Source organism: Helianthus annuus, chromosome 11 (assembly GCF_002127325.2).
Source record: "Helianthus annuus cultivar XRQ/B chromosome 11, HanXRQr2.0-SUNRISE, whole genome shotgun sequence".
Taxonomy (NCBI): domain Eukaryota; kingdom Viridiplantae; phylum Streptophyta; class Magnoliopsida; order Asterales; family Asteraceae; genus Helianthus; species Helianthus annuus.
Window position 1 is genome coordinate 145,653,005 of NC_035443.2, and position 16,363 is coordinate 145,669,367.

Sequence of the window (16,363 nt, forward strand, 5' to 3'; positions counted from 1 at the left end):
GTCCCGGAGCATCTGTTGTATCAACATTCGATCTAGGCATGAACTCGCCTTCATCATCACCAATCACTGTTTGAATCAGCTGAGACTCATCTGCATTGGAAAACTCAGGAATATTAAATGATTTAAAGACACTTTCATAATCATATAATATAGCTGGTCCACTCGTTGACTGTTGAGGTTTGTAAGAAGTGATTTCAACATTAAACACAACCTCAATTTTACCAGTTTTTAGATTAAAAACCCTTTTATTCGGTGCGCCAGGTACGTAACCTAGAAAGTAGCCCTCGTCAGCCACCTCACCGAATTTTTGTTTATCTTTATTTCGCACAATGGTGCAGGGTAATCCAAATGGTTCAAAGCCTTCTAAGTTTGGTTTCTGGTTAAACATTAATTCATGACAAGTCTTGTTAAAACGTTTAACAGTCAACACTTTGTTTAGGACGTAGCAAGCTGTATTCACAGCTTCTCCCCAGAAAAGAACTGGTAGCTTAGAATCTGAAAGCATCGTCCTAGCGGCTTCAATCAACGTCCTGTTTTTCCTCTCAGCAACTCCATTCTGTTGAGGCGTATAAGGAGCAGAATATTGATGTTCAATTCCCTTGCGAAGACAATAGAGATCTAGAATGCGATTCTTGAACTCCGTGCCATTATCACTCCTTATCCTCTTGATCTTTGCATCATGGACATTTTCCAATTTTGTAAAAAGATCTATCAACATCTCTGCTGTCTCATCTTTTGTACCTAAAAAGAAAACCCATGAATAACGTGAGTAATCATCAGTGACAACTAAACAATAGTACTTTCCACCTATGCTCCTCACGTTCACTGGACCGAATAGATCCATGTGAAGTAATTCGTAAGGGCCATCTATGGAATTTACTGTTTTTGATTTATGAGGTTTCTTGTGTTGTTTTCCCTTTTGACATGGAAGACATTTGTCTTCCACTTGAAACCTCCGCAATGGAACCCCTTTCACTAGCTCATTTTTAACAAGATAGTTCATTTTGCGATAGTGAATATGGGCCATGCGTCTGTGCCACAACATCGATTCAGCTTCAGATGCTTTTGATAGTAAACACGCCACCACTGCAGTTGGATCCTTAGCACCCATGTCCATGACATAAGTGTCATTTCTCCTTGGCGCTCGCATCACTATCCAATCGTCCGGTATCTTCAAACCTGGTTTCAACACTAATGCTTCATTCTTGGTAAAATGGACCGAGTGACCCTTGTCGCAGACTTGTGACACGCTCATCAGATTGTGTTTAAGCTGCTCCACATAGTTCACTTTGTCCAGTGTGATCTTCCCATTGGTCACCTTTCCTCGGCCTGTAATTCTACCACCTTTTGCACCCGCAAAATTCACTTGTCTTCCATCATAATCTTCAAATTCAGTTAACAACCTCGCATCCCCCGTCATGTGTCTAGAGCAGCCACTATCAACATACCACAAGTTGATAATCCTCCTTAGCAGCTCCTGCACACACCAACCAAGAAATTAGTTAGATTGGGGGACCCAAGCCTTAATGGTCTTGGGTCGTCCAAATTCACCAACCACCGGAACGTCCATCCAATATCCATTACTCCTAACTGGAGTCTTGGATCTTAGACCTGTTGGAAATTGATTTTGACTTCCACTAGGTCTTTGGTCCTGAGGGTTCCTATGTGTGTTTGGACTATTTGACCTTTGAAAATTTGGATTTTGATTCCAAGAAGCATTATAGTTATAATTTCTAAAGCCATTGTTATAAAAATTTCGACTACCATTATTTTGGTATCGATTTTGATATTGACCTTGACTTCTGAAATTATTTGTATTTTGATTGTTCATTCTTGGTGAACTGCTTCTAGGTCTCTCAAATCTGCCTGGTGGAGATCTAGGCTGAAATCTAGGTTGATTTCTTTGAAAACGAGGAACTTGTGGAGTTCCTTTTTCAGCCTTATCCTCACCAACAGCAACTGGCTCTGGTTGCTTAGGAGCAGATTTCTTAGGAGAGTTGGACTCTCTCTCTTGCTTATCACCATTTTTCTCTGGTGACTTCTCTCTCTTCCTCTCATTCACCTGTGCTTCATTCGTTTTGTTAGGACAGCAGCTAGCTACATGTCCTTTGGTATGACATTTGAAGCACGACATCCTTTTCGAAGACTTCTTATCTGAAGCCTTTGAACTAGATTCAGGCTTTGATGATGATGCCACAGAAGGATTTGTTTCAGTTTGCTTAATTTCAGAATTTTCTTTGTTTTTATTTTTTGCAAACTCTACGTTCGATTCATTTTCAATAACAGCTGTTTCGTTTTTCATGTCACTTCCTTGAACAAAACTAATATTTTTAACAGAAGTTGAGTTTTTATTCCTAGGATGTGAAGTTTTCGTTTTCAAAACAGGTTTGCTGTTATTATCCTTCTTGGCCTCATTTCTCGCAGACTCCTCTCCTCGACTTGCTGTGGAACTACTTGGTGCTGTTGACATGAAATTTGTTAGCTCATCTTCATCAGGTAGGAATGAATAATCATGACTAAGAGGGGGTGGGACTTCATTAAAGCCTTGAAATCCCACACTAGTCTTGTCATTACTCTTCTTTAACCCACCCATCATGTGTTTCATAACAAAAGCAGAATCCCTGAATTGACCCAATTTCTTTTCAAGTTCAACAATTCTGAGTTGAGCATCTGACAACTCTTTGTTTTTATCAGAAATGTCTTTTGTTTTTTCAGCCATCATGTCATGAGCTAAGTCAATGGCTTGAAGTTTTTCATTTAATTTGCAGGTTACGGCTTCAAGTTCACTTTCATAACCTTTTATTTTCTTCAAGTATGACGTTTCGTTTCTTTTAGCAAAAAAGTTTGATTCTTTAATGTTAGACATCTCACTTACCAAACTTTTGTTTTGTGCAGACAACCTGTCAACCTCACCCTGTAGTTCACGACATTTTAAACACACAGAATTAGATTTTACCTCTCCTGTTTGTTTGTCAAGGTTGGCCATTAGAGCAGCAAGCTGAGCTTCCAATTGTTTATACTTAGCATCCTTTTCCTCAGCTTCTCTTTCATATTCTGACTTTTGTTTTTCATCTTCAGCACCTGTTGTCTGATCATCTTTCTTTTCTTCAGCTCTATTCTCTACCTTCACCTCAGCATCCTCTTTCACTTCAGCATCATCTACTTTAGCTTCATCATCATCGACTGGAGTAATCTCTGCCATGAATGCTTGAGTGACATTCCCATCATTTTCTAAGTGAATGCTCCAATCGTATGAACCCTCTCTTGCAGTAGAGATCAACGCCTTTGAGCTAGAGTTGCTTGATGCATTCCTGTTGTTTGAACTCTGACTCGAGTTGTCTTGTTTTTGTTTCTGACACTCCCTAGCAAAATGCCCATAACTTTGACAGTTAAAGCACCTCACTTTGGCCTTGTCGAAACCAACAGACCTTCCCACAAACTTTCTTCCTGTTCTGTTCATGAACCTTTTCACACGCCTAGAAATCATGGCCATTTGCCATTGCAAATCCATCTCTTCAAGATCATCAGGGTCAATCTGATCGTAGTCTTCATCTAAAGTAGCAGGATCAGAAATCTTTCCCTGAATATAGTTTTCATAGGAAGCAACAAACGAAGCAAGCAGAGCCAGATGCTCTTCAGCAGACTTCACACTCATTGGCATTGACTTAGCAGTAGTACTCTGGTTAGAAGCTGACGATTTCTTAACTCCTGATGATCCTCTTGAAGCAGCAACAAAACACACATCACCATCCTGATTCACCATAACCTGCTCATTCTCACATGATAAAAACGCAGTAGCAGAGTCGCTAGAAGCGTTGTGAGATGAAGAAGATGTAAGCCCATTGTACACTGCCGGATCTTGAACCTGATCATATCCAGTATCTTTCTTCTTCATGCTGAGCTCATAAGCTCTCAACTTTCCTACAACCTCTTCAAGCTCTTTTGTTTCATAATCTGCTTCACCCTTGATCATTAAAGTGTAGATATCCCACTTAGTAGGCAAAGCATCTAGCAGCTTGTCATTCTTCTCTACATCAGAATAGCAATCGATCTCATAATTGTCCATTTCTGACATCAGATGGTAGTAACGAGTGATGACGTCTTCAAGTGACTCATGCTTCATGTACTTGAAAACAGCAAACTGCTTCTTCAGTAGATCAATCTTGTTCTTCTTGACATCAGCATTACCAGCGTATCTTTTCTCCAAAGCATCCCACATATCCTTTGAGTTAGTGTACTTTTTGAAGGTATGTTTGATGCTATCAGGCAACGACATTTTGATTGCAGCCAAGGCTCTCTTTTCAGCCTCATACATCTTTTTATCATTATCTTGCATGTTCACATATTCTGTTCGACGTGGTCTGCCCTCAAAGTCGTGTGTTGGATTCACGTAACCATCTTCGATGCATATCCACATGCGCGTATCCTGATATTCAATGAAGGACTGAAAACGATCCTTCCATGTCATATAGTTTTCCACCTTCATCATCTTAGGTGGTTTGTTGGTAGTACCAACCTCATGCTCCATCTTCAACAACTCGTTCAAAGTAGACATGTTTGACATTTTAACGTTAACAGACTGAGAAAACCGTACAAAAGTCGTCCGAAAACAGTGGTTACCAAATTACACCGTTAGAATCGTCTCGAAAAGACGAATCCAATGATATATAATGTCAAAGACCGAAATCGGGATTTTCCAGACTTTTTTTTTTGTCCTAAAAATCACACGAGTTCAACGGTCCAAACGGTTCTGTCAAACGAGCTACGGATCAAATTCTATTTGCGAAACACTGAAAATTTTCCGACGCTTGCCAACTTAAATTCCACCCCTTAACTTCTTTCTTAATTTCGCTGGTTATGCTTAAATTCGCTAGGTAATCAGTTAAATTCGCTGATAAGGTTCGCTGGTAAGTCTCAACAGTCAAGTTCGCTGATAAGGTTCAACAGTCAATTTCGCTGATAAGGTTCAACAGTCAATTTCGCTGATAAGGTTCGCTGGTTATTTTCGCTGCTCTATTTCGCGAATACGACGAACAGTAAATTCGCCGAGAATCGTAATAACTTCGCTGTGGAAAGTTATACGATCACCAAAGTCGCCTTTGGATTTACTTCGCCGACAAATATGCTGGAACTTTTAAATTCGCTGTGTCTGTCAATTTCGCTGGTCAGTCAGCAAAATTAATCAAAATCGCCAGTTAAATCTGGAAACTTGATCTGTTCGAAAATTTTGAAGATTTTTCAGATTTTCTAACAACTTCCTGCAAAATCAAAGCAGCAAATCAGCAAAAAATTTCGAAATTTTTTTTTCAAGAACAGATTGAATAAACTCAAGAACACGAAGAACAGTCTTCGAATCTTCAAGTCTATCACCCCAAAACTTTTCCAGAATCAGCCAAATCTTTCCAGAAAACCTGCAAACCACCAAACAAACAAACCAGAAGATCAAACAGCCAAAAAATTCGAAAATTTTATCAAACCAAAACACACAAAAATCGAAAATTTTAAAAACCCTAATTTTCAGGTTTCAAAAATTTCGAAAAAATCTCCCTGTTTCTGCAGCAAACAATTCTGAACCGAGCAATCAAGAGCCTAACGCTCTGATACCAATTGTAGGTCCCCTTGATGTTATGGATCTTCACAGAATCGTCTATCTAACCTAGAGTGCGGAATCCTCTAGATCAGATTGTAGCAGAAAACGTGTAGAACGCAGAAACAGCAATTCAATCAAACCGGGTTTTATTGATTATCTATCAAGATTGATTACAATCAATCAAACCCTAAACACAAACCCTAATTTCGTCCAAGCTAGCTCTCACGAAATTATGTCTCTCTCAAACTCTGTTTTGGCTGATTAACTGATTAACCTAAACCCTAAAGCCTAACCTTGTTTATATACCACAAGGTTTACAATTTGGACTAGGGTTTCCTACATGGGCAAGGCCCAATTCGTTTCCCTACATCCAATTGGGTTTAGTTTAGCCCAAACACTATTATCTCACTAATACAAAGCTAAACCCGCTAACTGTTTATCGTTTAACTAATTACAAGATATCCAAAGACCAAATCTAAGCTGTTGTCACAAATATGCACCAACAATGTGTCCTTCCTTGAGATATCTCATGATTGGAGCCGTCCAAGATTTAGGATCCTCTTCAGGATACGCTGCTCCAGGATCCCGAATACCCGCTACTTCTTTATCCCGAGGACTCGTTGCAGGATACAAGACATGTAATATTGGTATTTGGGTTCCTTCTGGTATCCTGATCGATGATCCCAGATTTGCTAAGGCATCTGCTTCAGCATTATCCTCTCTTGGTACCTGTTCAAGTGTAAAAACATCGAAATATCCTGCTAATTTTTTTAGAAGATCGAGGTATTCGATTAATTTCTCACCCTTAACTGCATAGGATCCATTAAAATGGTTAGTAATTAACAAGGAGTCAACATATACTTGCAAATTCTTGATACTCATACTCTTAGCCAATTCTAATCCTGCAATTAAAGCTTCATATTCTGCTTCATTATTAGTAGCAGGAAATTCACACCTAATAGCCTGGGGTAATATGTCCCCCTGTGGCAATTTTAGTAGTATACCTAAACCTACACCTCTTATATTGGATGCACCATCAGTATACAACGTCCATGATCCTGAAGATTCTCCTAACTGTTGAACTTCTAGGTCTACCTCATCCTGAATGTCACTACTGAAATCAGCCACAAAGTCAGCTAAAGCCTAAGACTTTATGGCATTTCTAGGTTCATATACTAAATCGTAAGCACTCAACTTTACTGACCACTTGGCCATCCTGCCTGACATTTCTGGTTTCCTAAGCACATTTTTGACAGGATAATTCGTTTTAACATGGATCCTATGTGTCTCAAAATAATGTCTAAGCTTTGTCGATGCCATGACTAGAGCTAATATTAATTTTTCTAAATGAGAATACCTAGTTTCAGCATCTAACAAACTTTTACTAACATAATAAACAGGATATTGCTGACCTTCATGGTCTTTTATAAGAACGGCACTTACAGCATTCCCTGATACAGCGAGGTATAGGGATAGTGGTTCACCATTTTCAGGCTTCATCAATAGAGGTGCAGTTGAGAGATATCGCTTCAAATCCTGCAAGGCTGCTTCATGCTTTGCTTCCCATTCAAATTTCTTATTCTTCTTGAGGATATCATAGAATTCCTTACATTTTTCCGAGGATCTCGAAATAAATCTGTTCAAGGCTGCTACTCGTCCTGTTAACCTTTGAACATCCTTCATATTCGAGGGTGATTTTATATCCAAGATAGCTTTAATCTGCTCCGGGCTTGCCTCTATCCCCCTTTTCGTCACCATATATCCAAGAACTTTCCTGCCCCCACTCCGAAATGGCACTTAGCAGGATTCAGCTTCATGTTATACTGATCCAGGATATCAAATGCTCCCTTGATATCCTGGAGGTGATCCTCAGCCTTTTTAGATTTCACCACCATATCGTCAATATATACCTCCATGGTGTCCCCCAGCTTATCTTTGACCATCATGTTTACTAATCTCTGGTATGTTGCACCTGCATTTTTCAAACCGAAAGGCATAGCAGTATAGCAATATATACCTGTTGGTGTCATGAAAGCAGTATCCTCCAGATCCGAAGGCTCCATTTGGATCTGCTGAAATCCTGAGGATGCGTCCATGAACGTTAACATTTCATGCCCAGCAGTAGCATCCACCATTGCATCGATATGAGGAAGGGGGAACGGATCTTTAGGACAAGCCTTATTCAAGTCTGTGTAATCTACACAGACTCTCCACTTCCCATTTTTCTTCTGCACTACGACCACATTTGCCAACCACCTTGGGAACTTGACTTCTCTGATCATCTTGGACTTCAATAGTCTTTCAACTTCCTCTTGGATGATCGTATTCCGCTCAGGAGCAAATTTTCTTCTCTTTTGCTGAACAGGCTTGAATGATCTGTCAATTCCAAGCTTGTGAGTGATAATGTCTTTGGATATGCCTGTCATATCCTCATGCTTCCATGCAAACGTTGACATCCTGCATTTCAAAAAGTTAGTTAACTGCACTTCAATATCCTGAGGGATATTGGTTCCTACGAGCACCGAGATATCAGGATTATCCTGATCCAGGATAATTTTCTTCACATCCTGCTCCAAAGCTTCCAAGGTATCCCGGGCCCGCGTCTTTAATTGCTATGCTTGATTAGGCTTAGTTGAAGATTTCATCGAAGATGAGTAGCATTCTTTCGCTTCCTGCTGATCACTTTCAACCTTGACAACTCCCCAAGGGGTAGGGATCTTGATGCATTGATGATATGTTGATGGCACAACCTTCATATCGTGAATCCATGGTCTTCCTAGTATGATGTTATAGCAGGATAAGGAGTCCATCACACAGAAGCGTTGTATCGAGTTGACCCCTTCAACGTATACTGGTAACTTTATCTCTCCTACAGTATTTCTAGCTTCTCCACTGAAACCAACGAGCACAGTGGACTTCGAAGTAATGTCCATCGGAGATACATTCATCCTCTTCAATGTTTCCAGCTGAATTATATTGACAGAACTACCGTTGTTTACCAGTATCCTGCGTACAAAATGGTTAGCCACATATAATGTTATTACCAAAGCATCATGGTGAGGATCCTGAACAGTATCCCTGTCATCACTATCGAAAGTGATCACTTTATCAGTTGTGAGGGTAGTCATCCTGACTGGTTTGGCTCCCCTTTCACTCTTAGCTTCCTTTGCATGCCTCTAAGCCGCCGAATACGAAGTCCCACAAATGTCGGATCCTCCTGAAATAAAGTTAATTATCTTGGCATCTGCTGGGGGTGATGCTGCTGGTTCAGGATCCTTCTCGGGATCCTCCCCTTTATTCTTCTTTTTTCCCAGCAAGTCCTTCAGATACCCCTTGCTTAACAGGTAACTTATCTCTTTCCTTAAAGCAATGCAATCCTCGGTCATATGTCCGAAGTCTTCATGGAAGGCACACCATTTAGATTTATCCTTCCAATCAGCTTTCTGCTGGTTCTTTCGAGGCCACCTAGCTTTGTCCCCTAAACCCTGCATAGCATACATTAACTCAGGTATATTAACAGAAAAGCAGTATTCAGATAAGTCAGGATATTCTTCAGGATCCTCGTCTTCAACAACATTCACTTTCTTGTTATCATTTCTGCCATATGGCTTGGAGCGATATGGCTTATAAGAAGATTCTGATTTCCTGTTAGTTGATTCATAGGTTGAGGTAGAATTCATTCTCTCCTGCATCTTCTTGTCATCTTCCAAACGGATATATCTCAAAGCCCTATTACGAGCTTCGTCGAGATTCCTGCAGGGGTTCATTACAAGATCCTGATAAAACTGAGAATCCTTCTGCAACCCATCTTAAAAGCTTGCACGGCTGTTGCAACATCAAGATGTGGGATATCCAAGGATTCTCGACTGAATTTGTTCACATAATCCCTCAAGGATTCCTGAGGCCCTTGAGTTATCCTGTAAAGATCACTGGTTAGTTTCTCAAAACTCCGGCTGCAAGAAAACTGACTATTGAATAAATTAACCAAATGAGCAAACGAGGTAATTGAGTGAGTAGGGACATTTAATAGCTATTTTAAGGCTGATCCTGTCAGGGTAGACCCAAAACCCTTGCACAAGCATGCTTCCTTGAGCTCCGGAGGGATAGGGTTAATCTCCATTCTTTCCCTATACTGGGCAATATGCTCTTCAGGATCCATAGTCCCATCATACAGCTTCATGTTGGGAGTCTGAAATCTTTTTGGGATTTCAGCATCACAGATAGGATATGCAAAGCGGGATATCCTGTGACTGTCTTGGGATACTTCCGGAATTGGCTGGACCACCCCAGGTACACTGGATATCATGTCCTTCAATTTCTGGAGCTCCCTGGTAAATGTTGACGTCATACCTGCATCCTGCAAAGAGCCATTGTTGTTAGTAGCAAGAATATTATTATTTGACATATTACCGGTCTGAGGATTTTGGCCATATCCTGAAGCATATCCTGAACTCCTCACAGTCGACATCCTGACCGAGGAGGGTATCTCAGGGGTATGATTCTGAGAATGGTTTGGGACGATATTCCCCCTGTTGTCCTCAGTGTAAACTGCGGAACTGAAATTCAAAGCCCTGGGTTGTATAGGAGTGACAGTTTCTTCAGCGGGTCTACTCGAGCTAGCTTTTAAGAGTTGTATTTCTCTTAACAACATTTGATTAGTTTCCTGTTGCTGCCTCATTTGTTCCTGCACACTTCCAAATAAAGTTAGAGTTTCATCATTAGAGGCTAAAACGGGAGCAGATCCCTGAACACTCCGAGTAGGGATAACATCTTGAGATTGTGGAGAAAATGGCATCCTTGGAGGAGGTGGTGGAAGCACCGAACCGGTAGTAGCAGAGGTTGCAGCAGACGTAGTGGAGGAGCTCATGTTTGATCTTGAGGCCATTGTAAACAATGTGGCAAAAAGTTTTGAAAATAGAAAACCAATTAACGATTTTACAAAGATTTTTAGTAAAAGTAGCACCACTTGCCCCACGGTGGGCGCCAAATTGTTTTGGTCAAAAATTACCGAAGCAATTTAGTGATCAAATTAGTTAAGTGAGGTAGTGTGCTAATATTACGTGTGAAAAATGTGTTAACCAAATTAGTTATGAAAACAGTTTCAGGATACGGCTCGGGATATCGAACTGTATCCACAATCAGACAATGAGCAAAAAGGTAAAGGTTGACACGTGATGTACGAGGAAAGCCCTTGATCAATGTAGATCGTCGGCATAAAACCTCGGGAGCTGACAATCGCAGCTGCCTTGTTCTTCTATTGCTTCAAATATCAGGATACATTGCAGGATGTGGTGCGGATCGACTACGTGTTACAATGCAATTCGAATACAAGTGTTGTGTGTAGTGTTTGCGATGAGCTAGAGAGAAAGTGTTCGAAAATGTGTCAGTTGAGTGCCTTAATCTGATCCGCCCCCATCTATTTATAGTAAAACGAATGTAACTAACTATCCTATATAACCGGGATCCAACGAATATTCCTTAGCCGAACGTTGTAGACCTGGTCTTTCGGGTTCAACGTCTCTCCTTTAACAAATACGCCCGAGTCTTGAGGAGATGAAGTCCATTTGACCGTTAGCAAGTCCCAGTCTTTAACCTGCACGTGATTAATTCGATATACCTTAGGATATCACCCAGGATGTTAGCAATATCCCCGTCCAGTATCCTGATCGCAGATAAACAATTAAAAGCAGGATATAGTTCAAGATATGTATGCTTAGAAAATGAGCCATAACAAAGAGCACCCATTAAGAGACATAAAACTCTTGAGAACAATACGATGACTCAATATACTATGACTTATTACAATTCAAGATCTTTAGACACACTTATCTCCTAAAACCATAGAATTGTTTTAAAGTATGCTCATGACTATGCCGTACATCACACATCGTCTTTGTTATTAAAAAGAAGCAGAACAATATCTTTAGGTTCACAACTTCACATCAACTGCAATCCTAGAAAAGTCAGAACCTGTCATAAAAAAAGAGGAAGTTGTTAGCACATTCACAATATAAATACACTTTGACTACTTTTGACCGTTTGTATATGCATTTACCTTTTTGTTTTCTTATGGCATGTCATATGAGCATGCAACAAGTTGAACCCTTTAAAAGGTACCACTGGATAGTTCTTTTTAACAACAGCATTCTCAAGGACCACGTGTAACACCCCGAGTTTTCGAATGTCAAAGTCAAAGTCCAAGTCAACTTTGACTTTCTTTGACTGTAGATAGTCGATTTTATGTTTTAGTTGTATTATGTGGAGTAAGTGTTGTAATCAGCAAGAATCGAAGTAATCGAATGTGTTTTAAAGCGAACCGACCTACGACTGTGAATGATAGGAAGTAACAATGCGATAAAGTTGACTAATCAATAATCAAACCGATCTAACAAACAATCAAACTCGAGACTCGAATTATGCGAATTGTGGTATTGTTATACGTGTGTGTGTGCCTTATGTGTTACTTGTGCATGTTTACTTTATGTTTGGTGTGGTATTCAAGCAAATCAATCGAAAATCGAATCGAAACTCGAAAGGCAATCGAACCCAATCGAAACCGACAACGAAACGCGATAAGTAAACGCTTGTATGTAGATATAGTGGTTGGGATTAAAAGTAATTTGACTAGGAAACCCTATCGTATTCGTATCATCGTCCATCGAAATCGAAACATCGAAAATCGCCACAAAATACTCAAAGTGTGTCGCGGATCGAACAGGAGGCAACCTGATCGAACAGGCCAGCCGATCGGCTAGCATCTTGCCAGCCGATCGAGCAGCCCACTCGAACGGAGCTCCTAGCCGATCGGCTACCACTTTCCTCTTTTGGAAGCCTATAAATAGGGTTGTCCTTGTGTTCATTTCCACTTTTGGAAAGTTCTGACCGGCCAGCTCCTATTCTTCACCTTTTCTCAGATTTCTCTCAATCCCGGTAAGTTTTCACTCTAATTCTTGTACGTTTTTTTATCATTACTTGATTCTACACCTTTCTATCTTTCAAAACTTGAATTCTAACCGTGAAATCACCAAGATCTAGGTGTTCTTGGGTGATGTCATCATGGTGTTCTTGAAGAACATCATGTTTTGGCCTCATTCAACTATGATTAGCTTACATCTAACCGATTTCCACATAAACAAGCTAAGATCTATCAAGGATCTAAACAACCTCAAGTTGTGAAGGATTGAAAGAAGAAATCCCAACTTTCTTTCAACTCTTTTACACTCAATGCCTTCAAACCGATAGAAACGGAGCTTGAACCGGCTAACTAATCATTCAAAATAGTTAAAAGGTTCAAGATTCGTGTTCTATGAACAAGGTTCACCGATTTTGGGTTAGACTCTAAACCAACGTTCCGAACCGTTCACCGGCCGGACTTGGGTGATTCCTGTCCGAGCCGGAGAGACGGGTAAGGACGAAGGTATCATAGTTCAACTCGTTATCAAACTACCTCGATATAATAACAAGTAACCAGACGACCAAGTGTTAGACGAAAGGCCGACCAGGTCAGATTTGCTGGCCGAATGGCTAGGCTGATCAAACAGCCCAGCCGATCGGACACACCAGCCGATCGACCGGTCCAGCCGATTGGCTAGCACATGACGTCTCACTTTTCCAAACTTTTGAGGTATAGTATTGACGAAGTAGTGTTCGATTGAATATGGCACTCGATTGGTGAACATTACTGTTCGGATCATGAGATACTATGCTTCAACACTTAATCGTTTTCACAACTCGTTTGTAGTAGGGAATGCCAGCCGATCGAACAGACTGTTCGATCGAGTGACATTCAGTTGAGGACCAATTCTGAAGTTTCTAGCCGATCGAGTGAGCTAGCCGATCGAGTGAGCTAGCCGATCGAGTGAGCTAGCCGATCGAACGAACCGTTCGATCGATCGACTTGAAAGGTAGGAACACTTTAGTGTTCTCAAATACTGCAACAAAAACTTCAAAAGTTCAAATCCTCTAACACAAACACACCAGAGGAAGAAACAATCCACTCGAATGGTCCAGCCGATCGAGCCTACCGGCCGATCGAACAGGACTGTCCAACCGGACATACCAGCCGACCGAACAGCCCGTTCGATCGACCAGCCCATTCGATCCATTCACACTTGTTTACTTTTCTGCGTTACTTATTGATGTGCTATCGAACTATTCAGGCTAATCTTACTCTCAGCGCTCCCTTCAATCCACAATCAATCACTGTGAGTATACTCGATCCCTTTTTGCTTTTAGCACTTTTGGGTGTTACATACGTTACCTATCAAATCACAAACAACCACAAACTATTTGAACGCTAACCATTTGCATGTGCTACTTGACTAAATGAATGCTGTTTATTATGTTTACACGTGGAGTGCTATCTACCTGCCTTAGCAACATAGTACTATAGTTTGGACTCAGCACCCGTTCACACGGGGGTTGTTAAGGACAATTACTTGCATGGATTACGGAGGTAATCATGTATTGCGAACCGTCTCGGACGGTCAACCCGCAGTCGTTGGTATCGATGGTCCCATGTCGATAATTAACATGCATCGTTTTCCCCTGTGTACGTGCCTGGTTATGCGTAAACTCTTCGAACTCTATATGCTAATATCAAACTTGCGTGCTCACCTTTACATTTTATGTATTGACTTTATTTTAACGTATGTGACAGGTAATTAGGATGCTTATTTTCTAGGAAAGCGAGGCCTGAATAAGTTTCTAGAAGCCCCCAACAAATAGTTGTCTGCCAAGAACAAGCGTCTAAGGCATAGTATAGTTGTCTGTAGATCTTGTCCTCTGGCATTACAGCCAGAAAGTCAACAGAATAGGGGTCTAGAAGCAGATAAACAATTGTTGTAATAATATTTGAATCTGAGTTGTCGGAACGGAATTTCTTGTTTGGATGATTATCTGTAATGACATGTTTGTTTATTCGGGATACGGTATGGGACGTATCTTTAACTGGATTATATAAATAGTTGTTATGGAAACTTCTGAACAATCTGTTTCACTCAGTGCCACGCCCCGATGATTCCGCCATCGGTTGGGGTGTGACAGATTGGTATCAGAGCCATAACTATAGGGAATTAGGCTAGACACGACCTAGTCTGGGTCGCTGTCTTAGAGACCTAGACTATAGTTAGGAACCATCAGGTCAAGTTTATGTGCTTATTCTGCAACACTTCACTATCACTGCACTCAAGTTTCCAGATAAAGTCGGGTGATTTAGTTAGGAATAGGTGTGAACGCCGCAAACTCCTGATCAAACTGCCTGACTTATGCTGATTTTATTCGTTTATTCATGCTTATCTCATTATTTACACCAACAAACAAGGGAGATTATACCAAATCAGGAGTTAAATCCATATTTTGATGAATAATCTCCTTCATCTTATGAAAAACAAGGAAGAAATTGCTAAGCCAAGGGGTGAAACCCTGACCTTGGCAGTTTGTTCTGGATTTTATTTATCTCACCAAGGCTTCGATGGACTCCAACGACCTGAACTCACAAGTATGACCTAGGGAACGCGTGTGGAATGCCCTAGAATCGAGGCAGAAACACGACCTCTAGAGTCGAAAGTGATGACAAGTTTACTGTGAATAGTCGAGTTGCCTTGGGTAGTCGATGTCTAATAGCCGTAGACAATCTACCTCTCGATTTTATGTGTTTCAATTCTGAGAACCGCAACTGTGTACCCTGATGACTTATTGATTTTATTTATTTATGTGCTTTCTCTGTTTTGTGCTTATATTTGCTTTCTCTGTTTTATTTTGGGATGATATTCGATTTTGCTATCATTCCAATCGACACACACGACTTGTACTGTTATTCTATCCCTAATCGATCCCCAGTTGCTGCAATCTAAACGATATTACGATATGATGTGCTATACGACTAAGTAGACTATACTATATGATGCTATTCGACATACTAATCGAACGACACGCGAACTTTGAAGGATAGGTTTCTGTTTTCTGACTACCTCAGTGATTAAGTGCCTAGGTATTTACGTGTTTCTGTGTTTTGCGCTCTAGGTACTTATGTGCTTATGTGCTTCTCTGCTTCTGTGATTCTGTGCTCTGTGTACTTCTGTGTTCTATGATTATGTGTATTTGTGATTATGTGCCTATATGTTGCGAAATATGTGATTCGACGTGATTCTAAGCTTTAGTAGTCTAGACGTGTGAGGTGAGATTCGATTTTGCTGTGTTGAGTCTCGTGACGATGTCTAATGCAGACCATGTCGTCGTCTGGATCCCGACACCGTTTGACTCGCCAAGAGAAGAGAGACCGACGTCTCGCTGCGATCATCTCCAAAACCGTGGCGAAAGCTGTGAGTGAGGTGTATGAAAACGCTAGTAAGTCGTTTGAAGAATCCCGAGCCGAAATCCCTAAGGAATCGAGCAAGGCTGCTTTCAGCTTCAAGCAGTTCAAAGCGTGCGGACCAAAAGAGTTCACTGGCGAAGATGGTCCAACAGCCATGTTTCACCGGTTCGACTCGGTCGAAGTCACTCTGCGCCAGAGCGGATGTCCTAAACATCTCCGCACTCTCAATGCTACAGGCGTCTTCCAGTCTCGTGCTCTAGACTGGTGGACGGCCGAACGAAACAAGCGCGGAAATGATGCAGCTTACGGGCTAACATGGAAGGAGTTGAAGGCAATTATGATCGAAGAATTCTGCCCTCCTCATGAACGCCAAAAGCTGGAGGACGAGTTCTGGGGAATCAAGCAGAAGGATGGAGACAACGCTGCTCTCACTGCTCGCTTCAAGCAGCTTAGCATTA